This window comes from Camelina sativa, chromosome 5, assembly GCF_030686135.1.
Source record: "Camelina sativa cultivar CO46 ecotype springtype chromosome 5, ASM3068613v1".
In the NCBI taxonomy this organism is placed as follows: Eukaryota; Viridiplantae; Streptophyta; class Magnoliopsida; order Brassicales; family Brassicaceae; genus Camelina; species Camelina sativa.
Genome location: NC_141884.1, coordinates 31,956,510 through 31,976,208, shown reverse-complemented (window position 1 = coordinate 31,976,208; position 19,699 = coordinate 31,956,510). Strand labels below are relative to the sequence as shown.

The 19,699-nt window shown below is 30.7% G+C and overlaps 1 pseudogene; it reads right to left on the bottom strand.

Moving 5' to 3' along the window:
* Positions 1–9,319: 9,319 nt before the first annotated feature.
* LOC104787621 (putative F-box protein At1g65770 pseudogene) lies at positions 9,320–10,427 on the bottom strand (annotated as a pseudogene).
* Between the last annotated feature and the right edge of the window lie 9,272 nt (positions 10,428–19,699).

Here is a 19,699-nt window from a genome sequence, read left to right as displayed (position 1 = left end):
AGATTCAGACCAAAAGCAACAAATCAAACCCTCCTAGCAAGCCTCTAGATCCTTCCTAGCTCTAATTCTCACAAGAACAGCTAAGAAAACTCACAAATCTCTCTCAAAAACCGATTTCTCCTTCTTCTCTATATTTCTCTGTCAAAAATGGCCAAAAGGGAAGAGAAAGGTCGATTTCCCCTTTTAAAACTCGATTTTAAGGTTTTCCTAAACCAACCATGCAAACCGGACGATTAAAATCGAACCGACCAAACCGACTACAACTAGTGTCGATCGACACCCTCACCAAATTACCAAAAAAATGGTTTGCGGGTGTTACAGATAGTAATGAAGTTGTTCTCAATAATGTTGAATGGCAGGTAAAAGATATTTACTCTACCTTTAGGACAGTTATGTTTTAAAGTTATCTCTGATAAGGTTTTTATTGATTTGATAAACATGTAGGTGTGAGACTGTGAAGTGTCGTCTCAAAGACAACTACGCTTCTCAATTCATGACCATATGGCAATCAAACGGGTGCTATCTCATATACAAATCCGAACATATTTTCTGTGTAATGCGGTTTATGAGGGTTGGAGAATATGAAGGTATGTAACATAAGTTTTTTCTGATATAATCATCATAAGGTAACCAATAAATTCACCTAAAATTCTAAATGTCTATAGGTGCACCATGTCTTGAAAATACCTTGGCCTCTTCGAAGATCTTCATAAAACCAGAGTTCGAAGGTGAGAGAACCGCACCCGGATTCCCAATCCTAACACTGGACACATGGGAAACAATCTCACCGGAACCCCATAATTCCGACAAGACAACCGGCATTAACCGCTTCATACAAAAAGTTCCACAAATACTAACTAAAGCAAACTATTTCATACTCTGCAGCTACTAACAGAAATCATTAAAACGTACTTCAGCTCCACAAGCATTTTACATTTATAGACTCTGATTACTCCTCCAACTGGCCATTTTGTGATTCACCCGAACAAACCACTTAAGCATGTATTCCAAACACCACCTCATCTAGTTACTGAGTCGCACAACCAACCACCCCTAGCGACCGAGTAACAAGAGAGGTGTGCTGGAATACTTTATTCCGTCTAGCCACGGAAAACACTTCTCTGATGAATCCATCAATTCACCGTCTTAGCTTTAACCCGACACTCTTGAGCTCTAAATTGGTTCTACAACCACAATGACCTTGCTCCATAAGCTTACGGAGGTTCCAGCTCAAACCGAGCTTGTTGGTTCAACCAACAACACAACTCAACATAATTCAATCCATACAAAAGATTATGTAAATACTCAAATAAAACACAAACTAACCGTTAGAAACGCAATCCCACCGTTCAATACCTAGCCAGTAATTTAATGCAGCTCTGTACCAAATTTCGTGGAGATCGAACAAGTTTTGATTTCCTATTTGAGGCCTACACGAACTGTTTCTAGGCTTCTAGATCTGCAATTACTGGACCAGAAAAAAACGTCCATAACTTCCTGATTATAACCCTAAATCAAGCTCCGTCAGCAGCTATAGTTTCTAGACAGAGAGACCTTTCCATAGACTCTTAAAATCATGAGCTGATTCCATCTGGTTCGACGGGAATCATCCTCGCAAAACCGGAACTCGGAAACGCACATGTTCCATACTTGCATAAATTGCACCATTTAGCAGCAGTAACCTTTCCAGCAATTACTTGTCCAGGAAGTCACGAGCATAACTCCTTCAATTTAACTCCGAATAACAATCCGACAATTGCTATGCACTCTTGGCTTGTTGGAGATCACGCCAATAACATTATCTTTCCAAACCAATGTTGGATCTAGCGCCGACGAGCCTCCAATGTCGGCTCCTCCACACTGCCTTTATCTCCAACCTTCTTCCACTCTCTTACTCTTCTTCAGTACTATTTACTCCGGCCTTGTTCTTCCACCACCAAAGAACTTCCCACAGCCATGGTAGGACTAACCAGATCCATCAATGGTTTGCACCATCTCCGGAACGTAACTTCTCTCTCCTCTCATCATTGCTCTCTCTCTCTCTTCTCTTCCCCTTTCCCTCACTTTTCACTGAAAACTGTACCACAACAACCACAAACACTCACGATAACCTAATCGGGTTTGGTTTAATAACAACTTCTAAACCAACCAACAAAACTCACGAACCACCTCCACTACACGACACATGAACATCAGCCACACAAGTCTACGACCCTCAATTCCACGACAAATAAGCTTCCGGTTCTAGACTTGCATTATGCAGAGATTTCTAGTTCAGTTGGTTTATGCTCCTGATTCAATATTCAACACAACAAACCACAACGACAACACAATCGAGCTAAGCCATTTACCTTTCTCGGCATCACCGGTTTACTCTCCGGTGAAAACGTTACACACGACGGCACAAGCTGTACGCAACGAGGGTTCAGTCTCGATCCCCTCTTCATCACACGCCAACACCACCTCGCCCCTCTCTCCTCTCACGACCCATAGTTTAACTCTTTCTCTAACCCCAAAACGAACTCATCCCCTCTCTTCCTCTTACCACCATCGAGCTTCTCTCTCTCCTTCCATCTCTATGGTGGCAACGACCATCGACCCCCACCCGAGGAGAAGAAAAATAGGCGTAGACCGTTTTTTTAAGGGAACGATAGGGTTTCCTTGGTTTAATTCGATTAAACCACAATTTAGCTAAACCAAGAATTAATTAAACCAGTTTTAATTTAATTAATAACTCAATCAACTTAATAAACCAACTAAAATTAAACCGGCTTCACTCCAATTTCCGACATACACACAAATTTTTCCATTTATTTCAGGACACGGGCGTTACAGAAGGACTGGTGCATCACCATGCTATGTAAGATGTAATTATGTATATGAAATCAAGTTATGTATGATGTTAAAGTAAAACTTCTTAAAACATTTTATATATTTACAAGTCTGAATTTGCTGGGTGTTATTACGTAAACTATGTGATGAAGCAACAAGGTGAAAGCTCAGGCACTCAAATGTAAAGAATTGGGTGTTGGCCGTTTATATTTCTCTTTTTGAATGTCTATAAAATTTAGTATGTTTGTATTAACCACTACTTGAAATCCAACGTTGCATTACTCTCATCTTTATTTTGTAATATTGAACTATTTGAAATTGCTTACGTTTTTTAAAATTATGGATTTACTTATTGAATTTCAATATCTGTTTACTACAATTTAGTTGTTTATTTAAAAGACTCAATTAATATTTCACATTGAGAAAATTATTTATCTTTAGTAAGATAAATCTTTTTCTATATATGCAAATACAAAAACTTATTGACAATCCAATAAAACATTTTAAACTTTTTCAAAAGATAAAACACTATATTTAAATATGTCAATTATTACATATTAATTCAGAAAAGTAACATATCATGAAGTAACAAAACTGTTGTTATTCAAATCTTATTATTAAGCGTGGGTACCTCCCTAGTATATATTTAAATAAAAACCTAAAAAGAATTCGAATCTCATTTAGGCTCTAGATGGTTGTGTTATTAACTTTTAAAGAAATAATAAAATATATAAACAAAAATCAGTCATTTCCATAAATGAAAATTGAATACATTGAATCAGTATTATTTTATTATTTCATTTCCTATTCCTTTGATAATACAAAATGGTTAACTCAAATTCCTTTTTGTAAAATTTTTATTTAAAATAGCAAATATAGCTTGTCTTTCATTTGCAAAAACAGTTTGTTAACTTTTTTTTTTTTTTTTTTTTTTGTAAACAGTTTGTTAACTTTATTTTAAAAGATTTGAAAAAGTATATATGAGTTGGATTAAAACTTACGTTGGAGCTAAGAAGAGGCCTACGCCAACGCAAAACCCTGAAAATTACAAGCAGAAGACTTTGACGCTATAAGACTTTGATGGGTAAACTAATTTATCAAATATACCATTGACGCTACACTATATTAAGTCTTTAGCTTGAACTATTGGTATTTGGAAACATGTGTACGTTTTTTTATTATAAAATCTATATATATATATATATATATATATATTTTAGGTGGTAGCTCAAATGTTGCATAAGTGTTACATAATCGCTATTTTTTTCTTAAAACATAAATTAATATGTTGTTATTATTTTTGATTTTTTTGTGAACATCAAAATATTTTACTTATGTTTTGTTTATGTTTTGCATAGATTTTGCTAAATTTTTTGTAAATTTACTTTTTTCATGTTAAAATATATATATATAAATGTGGACTTGTCATATTGGGTCATAGCTTATGTATTTGGTGAACTGTTTTAATTTTTTTTTACCGTTTTAGCAATAAATCTAATATGTTGCATTGACAATGATATCGTGCATCTTAAATGTTTAAATTTTCGGGTTCTTATTATGTTTTAAAATATAAGTAGAACAATATATGAATTTGAATTACAACGTTTTACAATATATAAATTTTAAATCATTTTAGTTTGATCTTTAGTTATAAAAATAAATGATAAAAAGAAAAATAAAATAAAATACTGAAATAATATCACTCATATATATTATTAATATAAATCTATAAAAGATTAGTAATAGTGTATCTGAGTTTGATTTTTTAATTATAATTGAATTAGCGAAAACAAATAATTATAAAATTAAAATTTTAATAATGACAAATGTTAAAAGAAGAATTGTTTATGTATCAACTTCTTAGAACACAGATTTAGCAAAAATCTTACTTTATTATATAAGGTAATTTTGGTGGATTAAACAGACATATTATATCATTTTAAGCCGACAATTATAAATTAATATGTCCTTCTAGATTGGAACTAATGAAAATTGGAATAATAATTTTCAAGAAGAAAATGGCGTTTATATTTTGATAGACATAGGTCCTTTTATCATTTTGAGCCGACAACTTATCAATAGGTCATTTTAGATTATAACTAATGAAATTGGAATCTTATTTTTCAAGAAGCAAATCCCGTTCCCATTTTGATAGACATAGTTAGGATTTCGAAATTTAGGACAAAAACCTTGTATCCATTTTAACCCGACAATAGCTTATTTATGTTAGCTTAGAACAATCGAACGGCGATAGAGTTGAGGAGCTCCTCCGGTAAGTTAGACCAATCTACTACCATTTCTCTCAAATCAGGTTGTCTCGGCTACTTTGGTTGTTTGTGTGTCACATATATGTACATTTAAATAAAAACTTAAAAAGATTTCGAATCTCATTTAGGCTCTTTGCCTTTATAACTTTTAAAGAAATACTATAATATATAAACAAAAATAGTCATTTCCATAAATGAAAATTGAATACATTGAATCTAAATGTAAAATATTGCTCCTAAATTCCTAAGTATTATTTTCTCATTTTCTATTCAGATTTTATACCAGTAATGACTCTTTTTTTTTGTTTTTTTTACTAATCTTCTTGTTCATAATAATCATGATCCTTTTTTAAAGATATTTAAAAAAAATCAATATTTACTCAGGCTTATATAACTAAAATTTGGAATTAAAAAATAGATATATTATCCTAACAAAACATATGCCATAAATCATGATAAACGTAAGCAAAATGTTCACTAACCTAATAACCAGTAATTACACACCACCATCTACCTAACAATATAAAAACTGATCATCACAAATCCATTTCTCTAAATATATAAAAATCTAATATCATCATTATCTAACTGAATAATTTTTTTATTATAAACTGTATATATAAAATCCCCTCTGTTATATATTTATAGGTATATCTTTCTACTTATGATTTTAATCTCTTGATTATATTTTCATAAAATCTTTTAAATGAATTTTAAGAACTCTTAACTCGAATCGTGAGACAAAATAAAATTGACATTACAATAATTCACACGGGTTAAATCCTAATTATTATACAAGAATTTTACATGTTCAAATAAAAATTAAAAATATATATTACACAAATGATGTTTCGATCTCAAATAATAATTTTACCAGTAATTATATTAGATTTTGTAAACAGAAATTACAATAATATTATTTAATAATTATTTTATCCCGGATTGTTATCGAGTTACTCAATAAAGTTAAATTCAAATGGTTTTCTACCCAAAATAAATGTAGTTATATTTTGGGAAAAATAAAAAGCCTATAGAAGAATATAAGCCAATAGATCTAAGAGATTTTCTAAATATGCAAGAACAAAAACTCATAATGAATATTATTGAATGTTTTTTTTAGCTCGATGTAACCCCTTAATTAAATAAATGTATCTCTTTGCAACGGTTCTCAATTTATAGATCATCAATCAAAATCAACGCTATAAATAAGATACTATACTAACCATATGAATCTAAAACAAAGACAAACACAACACGTCTGATAACAAAAGAATATGAAAAACTCATCAAAAACACTCGTCGCTCTCTCTATATTCTTTTGTTATGTCATTAGCCCTTGTCATGGATATAATCCCTTTACTAAAACTGTTGTTACAATTACCAACAATATCAGCCCGCAAACATACTTGACACTAAATTGTACATCTAAAAGTGATGTTCTAGTCGGCAGAGTGGCACCAGGACGCGTATTTCTATGGAAGTTTATAGCAAGCTGGTTTATGACAACAAAGTTTACCTGCAAGTTTGCTTGGAAAAACTAGGTTAAATGGTTTGATGTTTATACAGTTGAGAGAGGAACGGCATTATGATCCCGTCTCCATGAAGCGGTGATTACCGTATACTCTTCAATCTTTCAGCTCCGTCTCTTCCCAAACCCAAACCTTTACAAGCATCTTTTCGCAACATCAAAGGTAGATATTATGAAAGTAGAGGTGGGGAGAAGAACGGCATAAGGTTGGTTTCAAATCCAACTCCTCCCTCTTCTCGACTCAGGTCTGTGCCTCTTGACCCTTTGCTTTGCCCATTATCCTTGTTTTACCGATACAGGGACTTGACTGGCCGAAGACTCCGACTAAGTCTTATATCGTATTCATGGAGATGGGGTCTGCAATTATTTTACTTGAACCTTGGTCGTATGCAAATCCCCTAGTACCACATCTTTTAATCTAAGCTTTTGGCTATTTGGATGGTTGTTTATAGATCCTAGATATGTAAATGAATGGAAGGTTATCGGCATTATGATCTCCTCCCTACGGAATGGAGATTACCGAAACCTCTTCATCCTTGTTCCCATGCGTCCTTCAAATATCGAACCTGCTCAAGTGCTTATCAGCAACACCAAGGAAAGTTCTCATGAAAGTAAGAGGCTGGCAAATCACGGCATTATGATCCCGCCTCCTTGGAGATTCTCCACCTCTCGAGACTTGCTCCTATCCTCTGTCCCATTATCCTTATCGTGCTTTGTCTCGGCAAACCATGAGGTATATGACAGCTTATCAACGTCACATTAATCAGTTATGATCGTGACTATTTCAAATCTCCCCGACTTGCTCGCGGAAGTGTCTATGACACACCATGAGATCGCTTGTGGCTTGTTGCTCGTTTGCTTCAGTCTCCGATCCTCTACGGCCTATCAAACCTTTACTATTGTATGCCCTTTAAAGTTCATTGTAACCCTTTTAATGCTTAGTGTAACCTTTGCTATGCTTGAAGCTCTTGTACACTCTGTCTTTGAGACTTTATTTGAATGAAAAAACAAGGCTTGTTTGACAAAAAAAAAGAAAGTCGGCAGAGTGGCACCAGGACGCGTATTTGTATGGAAGTTTATAGCAAGCTGGTTTATGACAACAAAGTTTACCTGCAAGTTTGCTTGGAAAAACCAGGTTAAATGGTTTGATGTTTATACAGTTGAGAGAGATCAAGGCAATTGTTATAGATGTAACTGGTCTATCATGGCTGACCGTCTATGTAGTTAAGGATACGAGGATAAACGAAATGATAGGTGTTATCAATGAATTAAAAAAAAAATAACAAACTCTTGTAGTCATATTCATTGATACTAACATTTAAATAAAGTTAATATGATTTGGTCTTTCAACACCATTATTTAATAATACTCTTTGTTTTTAGAGTATATATATACTACATAACCATGAAATTTCAATAAATTAAATGAATTATAACCATGAATGATGAACCTTTTAATTTATTTTTTTTGAAAAATGCATTTAGATTGATTGGATGAATAGACAAACATGCTCTTTCTATGGTCTGGAAAGGTTATGCACATCCGAGTACGAGTGCTTGAGTTGAATTATATATCTTTTATTGTTTTAAAGATATGTTTGAAACAATTTTTCAGTCAAAATGTTCTTCCCAATAAAATTTAATCTAAAAACTGTGGGTCAGTGTATATAATTTTGGGAAACTTTTTTCATTTCTTCCATCTTCTTTAGAAGTTAAACATTAGAAAGGTAACAACCGCTTCAGTTTAAAACATAAGGTTGAGAAACATATTGGAGTCCAAGGAGCAAGGTTATCATACGGCCTATTATATATGGTATTGATAAGAACTTTACAATACCATATGAAATAGTCTGGTTATCATACGGCACATATGGAGGTTACAAGGCCTTTTCAGGTACTTGGTAGCGGGCCGGAGATTATCCATTTCCTAGCCAGTGTCTGGCAAGTTCGTTGTCCGCCAAAACTTCAACATTTTATGTAGCAAGTGCTGTTAGGGTACATTTCGGTTTCGGCAAATTTGCAACGCCATGGCATTTCTTGTGATTTGGGTTGTGCTCGTTGCGGTGCCGATGCGGAAACGGTCAATCATGCCTTGTTTCTGTGTCCACCGGCACTCAAGTTTGGGCTTTATCTCAGGTACCGGCGCGTCACGTTTGGGCTTGTTTCTATTACAAGCCTTTTATATATGGTATTGATAAGAACTTTACAATCGCCTTCGATACACACCTATTTGAAACCATGTATGTATCCAAACTTGTTGAAGAGATGCTAATAGTGATTTGGTTTCTGCTTCTAAGGGAGTGGATGAGTGAGCTATCTTTTGCTCTATATATAACATATATAAACTACAACTATCTTATAAAGTACAATGTTAAGAAAAACATTTGAACTTTATCTATGTCTAAATTTTATCATTAAGTGATGTAATATTCATTGTTATGTTATTATATATGCTACTATAGAATAAAATAAAAATTGTCTTAAGAATCAACATATGTAAGGTACAAACCAATGTGTGCACGACAAAAAAAAAACAAATGTGTAAGATTCAGCAAAAAATTAGGCAGGTTCGACAAAACAAATTCTACTAGATTGAAGTAAATCCAACAATATATCCAACGCCATTTGATACATAGATATATTTCGTTCCGATTATGAAGATGAAAGGTAAGGAATTTAATAAAGATGATCGATACTCTTAATATAAAGAAAGTAGCTTTGACAAGATTCAGAGAAAGCTAGGAAAAAACATTTGAAAACAACTCTGAGAAAACTGGGACATTGTTGTGATGCTACTTCCACTACCATTGTCTAGCTTAAACACATTAAGCTCTTTCTCGCCGTCTTTGAAGTAAATAGAGTTCTGAAGACATCCGTAATACTCATGAGCCAAAACCGAGAAACCAGTGTCGGTAGCCAGCACAAATGCTTTGTCTCCCAAAGACTTAACCTCCATCATTTGTCCTATCTCCTCATCAAACTTATAAACCTTGAAACCGACTGTTTCAGCATTCGGACTATAGAAGCCAGCTTTTCTGTTACAAAGTCGGTCGACAATGTAAAGCTCTCCGCAGCATTTCACAAAGCTCTTGTCTCCGGGCAGGCTATATGTGATGTTATCATCAACTGGAGGTCCGTACATACATATTTCAAGACGAGAATTAATCCACCACACAATGCCTCGTGTATCCAAGGCATACATTAGTCCTTTGTGAACTATAATGTCAGAGAATTTATGATCAGCCATCTTTCTGAGTACTCTCCACTTATTTCTATCCCATGGCCTGTGCTTGATCTCCCCGTAATGGTCGAGTCCAAGAATCCGATTATGATAAGCTTCTCCTTTCTTATATTTGACAAGCACCACTCTTATGAAGCCTCTCTTCTTAAGCGCAAATGATTCTTGATTCTTAAGTGAAATCCGAAAGATCAACACTCGTGAGCGAATGTGTCATCGGATGGCGCGAGAGTGGTTCGAGGAGACAGATTTTCATGGAGTTGATGTCCGCGTCGGATTTGATAAGCCAGCCCTGGCTCGGGGAAGAGGAGAGGGTGACACGGAAAAAGGCTGCACGTGAGAGAAATATTTTGACAAGGCTGAACCATTGGGAGAGAGAGATTTCTGGGACTTGGTTGACGTAGAAAAGAGGGCGGTTCGGGAAGTGAGCGTAGTCGCCGGGAACGGAGGAGCGCCATGATTTGCATATGCTTCGGAAGCGCTTGAGTTCAACCACGGAGAACAATCGAACAGCGATCAAGAACAAGAGCTCCTCCGGTAAGTTAGACCAATCTGCCATTTCTCTGCTGTTGTTCTTTTGTTTCGTTAATTTGGTTTGTTTTGCGAGTCAATATTAATATATTGGGAACGTTTGTACTTTATAAAGAAACCTGATCCTGCCAAAATTGATGGAGATTTTTTAATAAATATGTTTCATTCATTTCTTATTCCATTGGATATTTTACCACTTTTAGCTTTCATGTTTATTAATTTTTATTTGCTATGGAAAGTATTGTATCATTTGTATGACTTGAAATTTGTAGCATTAATATATAGATATTTCTTTTATTGGAAAATTGACTTGATTCACATGAGGCCGAAATTGTATATATGTTTCAGACTTTAGTGGAGTGATAAAATAACTGAATAATTGTTAAATAACTGAATTTAACACGTACATATATACACATATTTTATAGTACGTACATCGATCATATATTCACATGTGTATTAGGAGTTTATTTGTTGAATCTATACTATTAATTGGGGAGTACAATTAGGGATAAAAAAAAAAAGAAAAAAATATAACATATATCCATGTTGCCAAACAGATCCATTTGCTTATATAATAAAAAAAAATTAAACTTTCCTAAAACAATGGTAACAGCTATTAAAGAAATAAATAATTAACTTTTTTATAATTGGTTATAGATTTTATATCTATTTTTTGATATGGGTATAAAGCATAAATAATTAATTTCGAATATATTAAGTTATCCAAATATTTTTCTAAATTAAATACTAAACATGTATAGTTTTCTAAATGAAATTAAAGCCAACAAGATTACAAAATGAAATTTAAAATATTATAATAAAAACAAAATTATTTCTATTAATAATTTCTTGAATTTATATAGTTATTAAAATTTTATAGAACAATAAGAGTTTTCCGCAATTAATAACATACCAAAAATGTAACTTATTATTTAACAAGATTTCCATAACAAATGAATCCAATTCATTTCGAATAGTATTTATGAAAATAACTTAACTTAAATTTAAATAGATGATTTATTTTAAGATATCTTGAAATAAAATCAGTAATTATTTACCAAATTTCTAAAATTTAGGGATTATTTCTAAAACTAACCTTATATATGTACTCTCATTGGTATAATAAGAAAATCTAGACAATTAATTCAAAATTCAAATCTAATCATCCATATAGATTCAAACATATTGTATATGCATTAACTGAAAACTAAAGTTTTTAAAAGACTAGGTGCTTCCCCACGCAACGCGTGGGTTGTGGTGTAGTTGGCACTTTCTTGTTTTTTTTGGTCTTTTTCGTTTTCTCTTTTGTATTATTTCGTTTTAATTAGGCATATACGGGCTTTGCCGTCACTTTTATTTATACACTATATGTTTATACCATTTCATTCAGATGTGTATAATTGTGGCGTTTATTTTTTATGAATTATGAAGATGTTGTTTCTTAGGATCCAATCTTATCATTGACTGATATTGTTTCCAATACATTTATTGTATTATAGATTTTCTAATTAACTGCGTATGTAAACCCTTCATACGTTGATGTTGCAATAATAAGTTATTTTTTTTTAAATATCTTCCGTGTAAGTGATTATGTTAGTATGCCCATGTTTTGGTCATATCAATAAGATCGTTTCTGTTTTTCTTTAGTTGGCTTTGAAACCAATATTGAGTTAAGCAAATAATGGGTCAAATTATGGTGTTAATAAGTAATATAAATTCTTATGTATATATATTGTATATATGTGACTATAAATTTAGCTAACTAAAAAATTATGTAATATTTAAATACAATCTTGAACATATATATATATATATTTTTATTTGTGGGAGGAATGTATGAAATTATTTTTGAGTTAAATGACCTTTAATGTCTTTAAAGCGAGTTAAATATTAAGAAATTTTTATATGTGTCTTGACTTTTTTAAAAAGGAATACCAAGTGTTTCCTTCCAAATTTGAAGTGATATAGTATTTTAGTTTTCTTATATGGTTTTATGAACTTCAATGTAAAAGTTTTTCAAAGTAATAAGTACACTCACTAATTGAATTATAAAATTCAGAGAAATGTTTATTTAAGATATAATGTACACTCACAGATCCAATGTTTATATAATATATATATATATTTTCAAGATATGAACAAATAAATATTGTATATATATTTATTTAAGGTATTGTAGAAGAGAATGAGAGAATGTGAAAATGAGATAGTAAAAGAATGTCAATATGAGAGAATGGTAGATTGAGAGAATGCTTATTTATATGATAAGAAATGATGAAAGTTACATTTAGAACTATATAGTTACAATAGTAATTTATTGTGTTTGAATAAAATTGAGTGGTAGAATATGATTAATGCATAATTTTTTTTATTTTCAGTTATAATTTTATTTTAATGTGTGAGTTAAATGTATTGTGTTTATTGGATCTTAAATATTGTTTAAAGCAATTAGAAAGCAAATAAAAAAATAAAAAAAAAATTAGAAAACATTAAATGAAAATCAACCAATAAGGAGAGACCAAAACCTTACTTTTATATATATGATATATTGCTTTAAACTTTGAAATGAGAAATATATTATAAACAATAATTTTACATGAGAAATATATTAATTTAGCCAACCAAAATATGAATATAAGTTTAGCCAACCAAAATAAATAAAAAATATTAAAATTTAGCCAAAAATAATTTCTCTTGAAAGATAATAAGTTAGTAGGAGGAATGAATTAATGTACAATTATTGGATAGGAGTTACATTTGAGTTAAATGGAGTTACATGTCTTTAATTATAAATAAATATTTTAATTTTTTATAACCTAAAATAAAAGGAATACCAAGTGGCTGAATCAAAATTCACATGATTTGGTTGTTTGTTGACATAAACTCAACACTTACACATAATATTTCAAAATAAAAAATATTACTTTGTAAGTGACAAACTAAATTAGTTTTCTTATAAAATTATATGAATTCTTCAATCTCACTAATTTTTAAAATCCCAAGGATAACTTATATTTTTTTGGTTTTTTTTTTCACTCATCAATTTAATTTATAGTGCTAGATTTCATACTAATGGTTTCATCTTTAGAGAATTTAGTGAAATGATATTTTTAAAATTATATTTTATTTTTATATTTAAGTTCCAGTTGAATATGCTTTGTTTTTTGGATCATTTTTTATTTTGACTAAAGACACAAAAAACCAATTGTTTAATTATGTTCTTTTTGTTTTCAAAAACCTCAAATCATAAAAATATATATATATATATATTTATATTATATTGATCTCTGCAGATTTAACAATTTGATCACAAAACAAAATAGTCTTTATAAATGGATAAATGGATAATTATATTAATTTTTATAAATTATTAAAAATGATACATGAATATGTCAGATAACCAGAGACATAATAGATAATCACATATGGATCATTTCAATTTTATGATCTTATTGTGTGGTGAATATTGTAAGGAAGTATGCAAATAATGACTTATAAGATGTTAATATAAAGTAGAAAATGGAGATAAACATTTTAAAAGATTAAAATAAATATATAAGATATACATATCATACAAACTCTAAAACTAAGCTTGTACAATGATATTTGATTTGATTTTTTATAACCCATACAACAACAATAACAAAAAAATACAAAACAAAACAAAACAAAACAAAAAAGAGATTTGAGAGTAGTGGAAGAAGATGAGAGAATGAAATAGTGATAGAGTAAGAGAATAAGATAATGAGTATTTATAGGAAGAGAAATGATGAAAAATTACATTTAGAAAAATGAGAGTTACAATTCTAATTTATTGTTTTGTTTTAATACAATTGATTAATACAACTTAGTGGAGAAATAAAGTTAATGCATAATTTATAGGGAGAAGCTATAAATATTTCAGTTTTATATTATGTGAGTTAAATATGAAAATTAATTGTTTTAAATTTGTGTTTTAATATAAATTTTTTTTTTGTTAAAATTGCATTGCCAAGTAGACCAATAAGGAGAGACTGAAACTCTACTTTTATATATATGATTTTATATAGATTTTTAAGTTTTAAACGTAAAAGTAAAAATGTTTACTCTTTCCAGCTTATAAATAGAGAAATCGACCTAACATTCACATATCATATACAGTTATGCACCACTCTAGCATTATTTTTGTATCTCTTTGTTTCTGTAAAAATAAAATAAAAAAGTGTCTCTGTATTGAGTTTGCATAATATACCTCTTGCTAACATCTACTATATTCTTTTTTTAGTTCGCCAATACTATGTTCTATGTCCAGTTTATGATTTATGATTCTTATGATTTGTTAAATTTATAATTTTTATCGTGTATATAAGCATATATAAATCAAGATCTTTTTTGAAAGCATATATTTTTCTACCTAGAGATTGTATATAAGGGAAGATTGTGGTATGAACGGATGTTCATCCAATTGACATAGCATCTGCAAAACAAGAAAATTACATTTGATTGCTTAAAAGAAGTCCACATTTTTTATATGAACCCGGTAAGTCACAAGATACTATATTAGTGTTTGTTTTCTTCAGTTTTTATATAGATTTATTTAAGAAACCTCCGTAGGAAATTCTTATTAGAGTATGTAGTTGAGCTTTGCATTAACATTAATTAACTTTTGAAACTGGCAAATACAGCAAGGGGTATGTATACATAATCTATATAAGTACAATTAATCTTCCATGACTATACTGTAATCAGCTGGATGTATTAAATTATATTATTTTCTTATTTTTTCAAATATATGATGTTAACAGTCTTTATTAAAATGGCACTATAATATATGGAAACGAAAAAAAAAAACACATGGCAGTAAAATTTTATAACATGAGCACCTTAAAATTTGTTTTTAAATCATGTTATCTTTAAAAAGTCTATTAAAATTTTCCTTGAAATTTGAGTGTTTGAGTGTTAATCTCAATACTTTTTAAATTTTTATAGACTTTTAAGTCATGGTTACCTTGAATCCCTAATGAAATATTCAAGGTAACGATGACTAATAGTATAGCTCATAGTATAAAAATTTCTAATTAAAATCTTAAAGTACTGATTAACACTCAAACACCCAAATATTCATAAACCAAAATGACAAAATTTTGGGTTAATGACGTTATACTATATAAATATGTTTACACATGCTAAATAAATAATTTTAATTCTTGACGTGTTCTATTAAATATTAAAATATATTTAATTTTTTCAAATAAATCTTACTACTTTCAATTGAACTAGCATAAGTTCAAAAAAAAAAAAATACATAAAATATGTTTTTTTTTTTGCCAGCTCATAAAATATGTTCTATAACCGTTAAAAGTAAACATAATCTAATATAGGTGAAACATCTATAAAATAGTAAGAATAAAGAAGTCAATTAATTTTGTAATATTTTTATTAAAACATATGATATATAGATATACTATGAATTATATTTATGTTTATTTCATACGGGAGTTCAAGAATTTATGTTTTCGTCCGATCCCCTCCCGTTTTCAATCAGAAAATACAAATTTTTCCCATATTTGTAATGTCCCATATTGGGAATGCTTTCTGTTATGCAACGAAAATTTGAGAACGGGTGTAAGACATAATAGAACTTGACAAAACAAAAAGAGAGTTACGGCCATCCTAAATATTTGTATATGTTTCAAACGGGTTTTTATCGCTGTTAGCGGTTATATATCCAATTTGATAGTTCACAAATTTAATAGAATCTAACCAATCATTTATTGGATTTAGTTTGTTACCAGTCCAACCGTTATGTTGTTCCAAATTTTAAGATACTGGTGAAATCATTATTATTTTAAATTTTCAAACATTAATAAAGCAAACCAAATACAAACTAAAATCTCAATTAGTATAAGTTTGATTATATATACAAAATTAATTTTTTTTATAAACATAACTATGCACGTACGTGCGGGTACAAACCTAGTATACCATAAAATACGATTAAACTAAGTTTTTGTTTTAAGTTTTTAAACTGATGTGTACCAAATCAGTTTGATTGAGTCTGAGACCACGAAATAAGCTGTGCTTTCTATATGGTTTTTTAAGAGGAAGATCTAGAAAGTGTTTTGAGGTTGAGAATAATGGAGGAGGAATTTATCATATCCATGTACTGTTTTGCCACTAGACTACCATGAGGAAGATTGACCGCAAAATCATTAATATTTGACAAACTACGAAATCCCTTTACCCCTATATATCTTGTATATCTCACTCAAAAAGTTTTTGAACACGTTAGATGATGCTTGAAATTAAAGAGAAGTTAAAGTGAAACTTTTCTGATAATTAAAAAATTGACCCCTCGCCCAAGATATTAGTCTTCTTCTGAAACCCTAATTGGATCGGGAAGCTATAGACAAAAGCATCACCTCCAACGTTAGCATGACAGACGACGACATCAATCTTGATCATATAGTTCATGTTTGAAATTAACACGTACATACACCGTATTTCATAGTACATACCGTTGGAGACCTTAGAGCATCTCTTTTATGGATGTTCTTACTCCTCTCGGATTTGGGCGGGGCTAACTCGCAACCTCCTTCGTCATCACTACACCTCTCAATTCAACCAGTTACTTCCGCTTCTCTCCTCCTCTGTCTTCAATGGAGCTACTCGCTTTCTTCTGCGTTTCGTTTTTCAGGCTGCAATCCACACCATCTGGTGCGAGAGAAACAAAAGACGGCATGGGAGCATCCCACTTCTGCGGCTCAGCTTACCCGGACTCTTGATCGCATAGTACGCAACAGGCTGCTTTCTCTTCAAAGCCTCACTCCTCACAAGCTGAAGGATGGGCTCCAAGTCTGGCTTCAATCACGTGTTTAGTTTACTTCTTTTTATTTTTATTTTTTTTCAACACATTCTTTATACACAGGATGCATTCATTGTACAAAGGACTTTTTTTGATCTGAATACAATTTAACATTCATTCAAAAGAAAAAAAAAAAAATACCCTTAATTAAGTTAAGTTTTTGTATTACGTTTTTTAAATTGATATATGTACCCTAAGCCTAACTTGACATATGTGAGTCAAAACTTATTTAGCAAAGTATTAGAACTGTAAGAAAATAACAATCTCGGGATTCAAAAACAATACAACATAACATGGTGATTAAGAATCGATCAATGCACCATATTTATTTTCAAATTGAACATTGGTTTCTTTGGTGCCTAACGTGTAGAACGTTGGGTTTTTTTTTTCTTCTCCTAATCAACATTGGTTTCTTCCACACGAAAGAAAATCTTTATTGGGTAAGCAAGAAATATAATTATGAGAAAATGAAATGCTAACTATATTTACCATTATGTCTTTGCTTACTCCATTTCCATTGTTTAGATTGATCATACATTGTATTTTTAAAAAGAAGTACTTAATTAATACATGATATATCTTGGTTTATCTGCATATATTAGTAATTTACAAGTGAGATTTGTTCTGGTTACATATATATATATATATATATATATATATATATATATATATTAAGTTTATCATGTACGTATCTATAAAACAAAACAAATAAATGTTTTGACATATTTGTGTGTAAGTTTACAAAAAGCACAGTTTTGTTAAAGTTTTACATAAAAAGTGTCAAGAGGAGCGAAACTAGTTTGATTTATATTTGGTTCCAAAAATAATTCTTATACACAAAATTAAGCGGGAAATAATCAGATTAGACGGGTTATAATCAAATTAGATAGGTATAATCAAATAATCGATACTAGGTGATGATTAGTCATTAATCGAGGCGGAGAAGGTGGGCCTAGCAATTTTACGGGGCGTAATCGGTGATAGACAAAAAGTTTAAAAACAGCGTCTAAATCTAATCTTTTAGTCTAATATATGATGTTGTTTACGATTTTTCAATCTTTGCTTTGTTTAAGATATATTTTTGGTTTCGTAAAAAGTTTTGTAATACACAATTTTTTTGTATCACTAAATCTAGCGCCGGTCAGTCTCTGTAATATTTAAAATTTTGTAGCTTTTCTTGTAACAAAATCCCAAATAAAACAAAATCAAGAATTGATGTCAAACTTTGATTTTCAAAGTAGAGTTTCTTTACGTGTAAGGATTCTCACAACTTCGACTAGGCATAATACTTTATAAAACAAATCTTATTATAGAATTTAAAATAGTTTCTTCGAAGTATAAGTTATAACGTGTAAACACAGAATGTGAAGAGCTAATATGTGTTGTGAAAGTTTTTTTTGTTATAAGTTCGGAGAAAAGAAAATTACTGTTTAACATTCACTCGTTATCTTATTTAGTGACGCAACATAGGGTTTGTCCGGTAAATTGACTTCACTAATTCTGCAAAAAAAAAACAAATTTCTTATTAAGCTTAGATTAAGTAAAATTTGTGAAGATTTAGTGTATTAATTAACTGCTCCTTGAAATTCGATAATTTAGTTGAGTAAAATAACTACATTATGTTGGCTTGAGGCATCCCAAGCGAAATCAGCGTTTTGTGTACTCCTCTATATCTATCTATACAAACAGCTTAACCATTAACAACCGATTAAACCAAAAAAGCAGAGAAGACAAAAGAATGAATTTGACCATTTCAGATTTCTGAAACTTACTTTGTAAGAAAATAGGGTCCACTATATTGGTACAACAATAACTGTTTCAAATAAAAATCTTAAGAATATGTAGCAACTTTGGACATTCATGTAACACAAGTTTTCTTTGTGGTCAACTAATTAATGTAACGCTTAATGATTGGTATCCATTAGGAACCTGGAGCCAAGAAAATTTTAGAAGTGTAGTGTCCGATCGATGAAAATTGGTTTATATATATGTCGAGAAATGCCAACCAAATCGATAAAGAAGCTTGTCGTATCGAGAAGCACATGTTTGTCTTCAACGTATAACTTGTCCGTAACCTACAAATCAAAGTGTTCAAAAGTCAGATGTATGTGAATATCGTTGCCCCCATGCATATGATGATTGTTTTCTGACCAATATATAGCAAAGAAGACACATGAACCTTTCAAACGAGAAATTACAACATACCCAAATATATGTGATGAAATCGAAAACGAAGCAAAAGATTAAAGATGTATGACAAAAATGATAGATATTGATAGAAATCTAGGAATATATATACTATATGTAGTGAAAAAAAAAAAAAAAAAACTGATTGGAGAAATTCTAACAAAGTTTGGAATAAAGACCAAAATAATAAGCCGCATAAGTTTGGTACGAAATATTACAAAACAAAAGAGCTCCTTGAGGCATGAGCTGAGAGAGTTATTTAATCTTTTT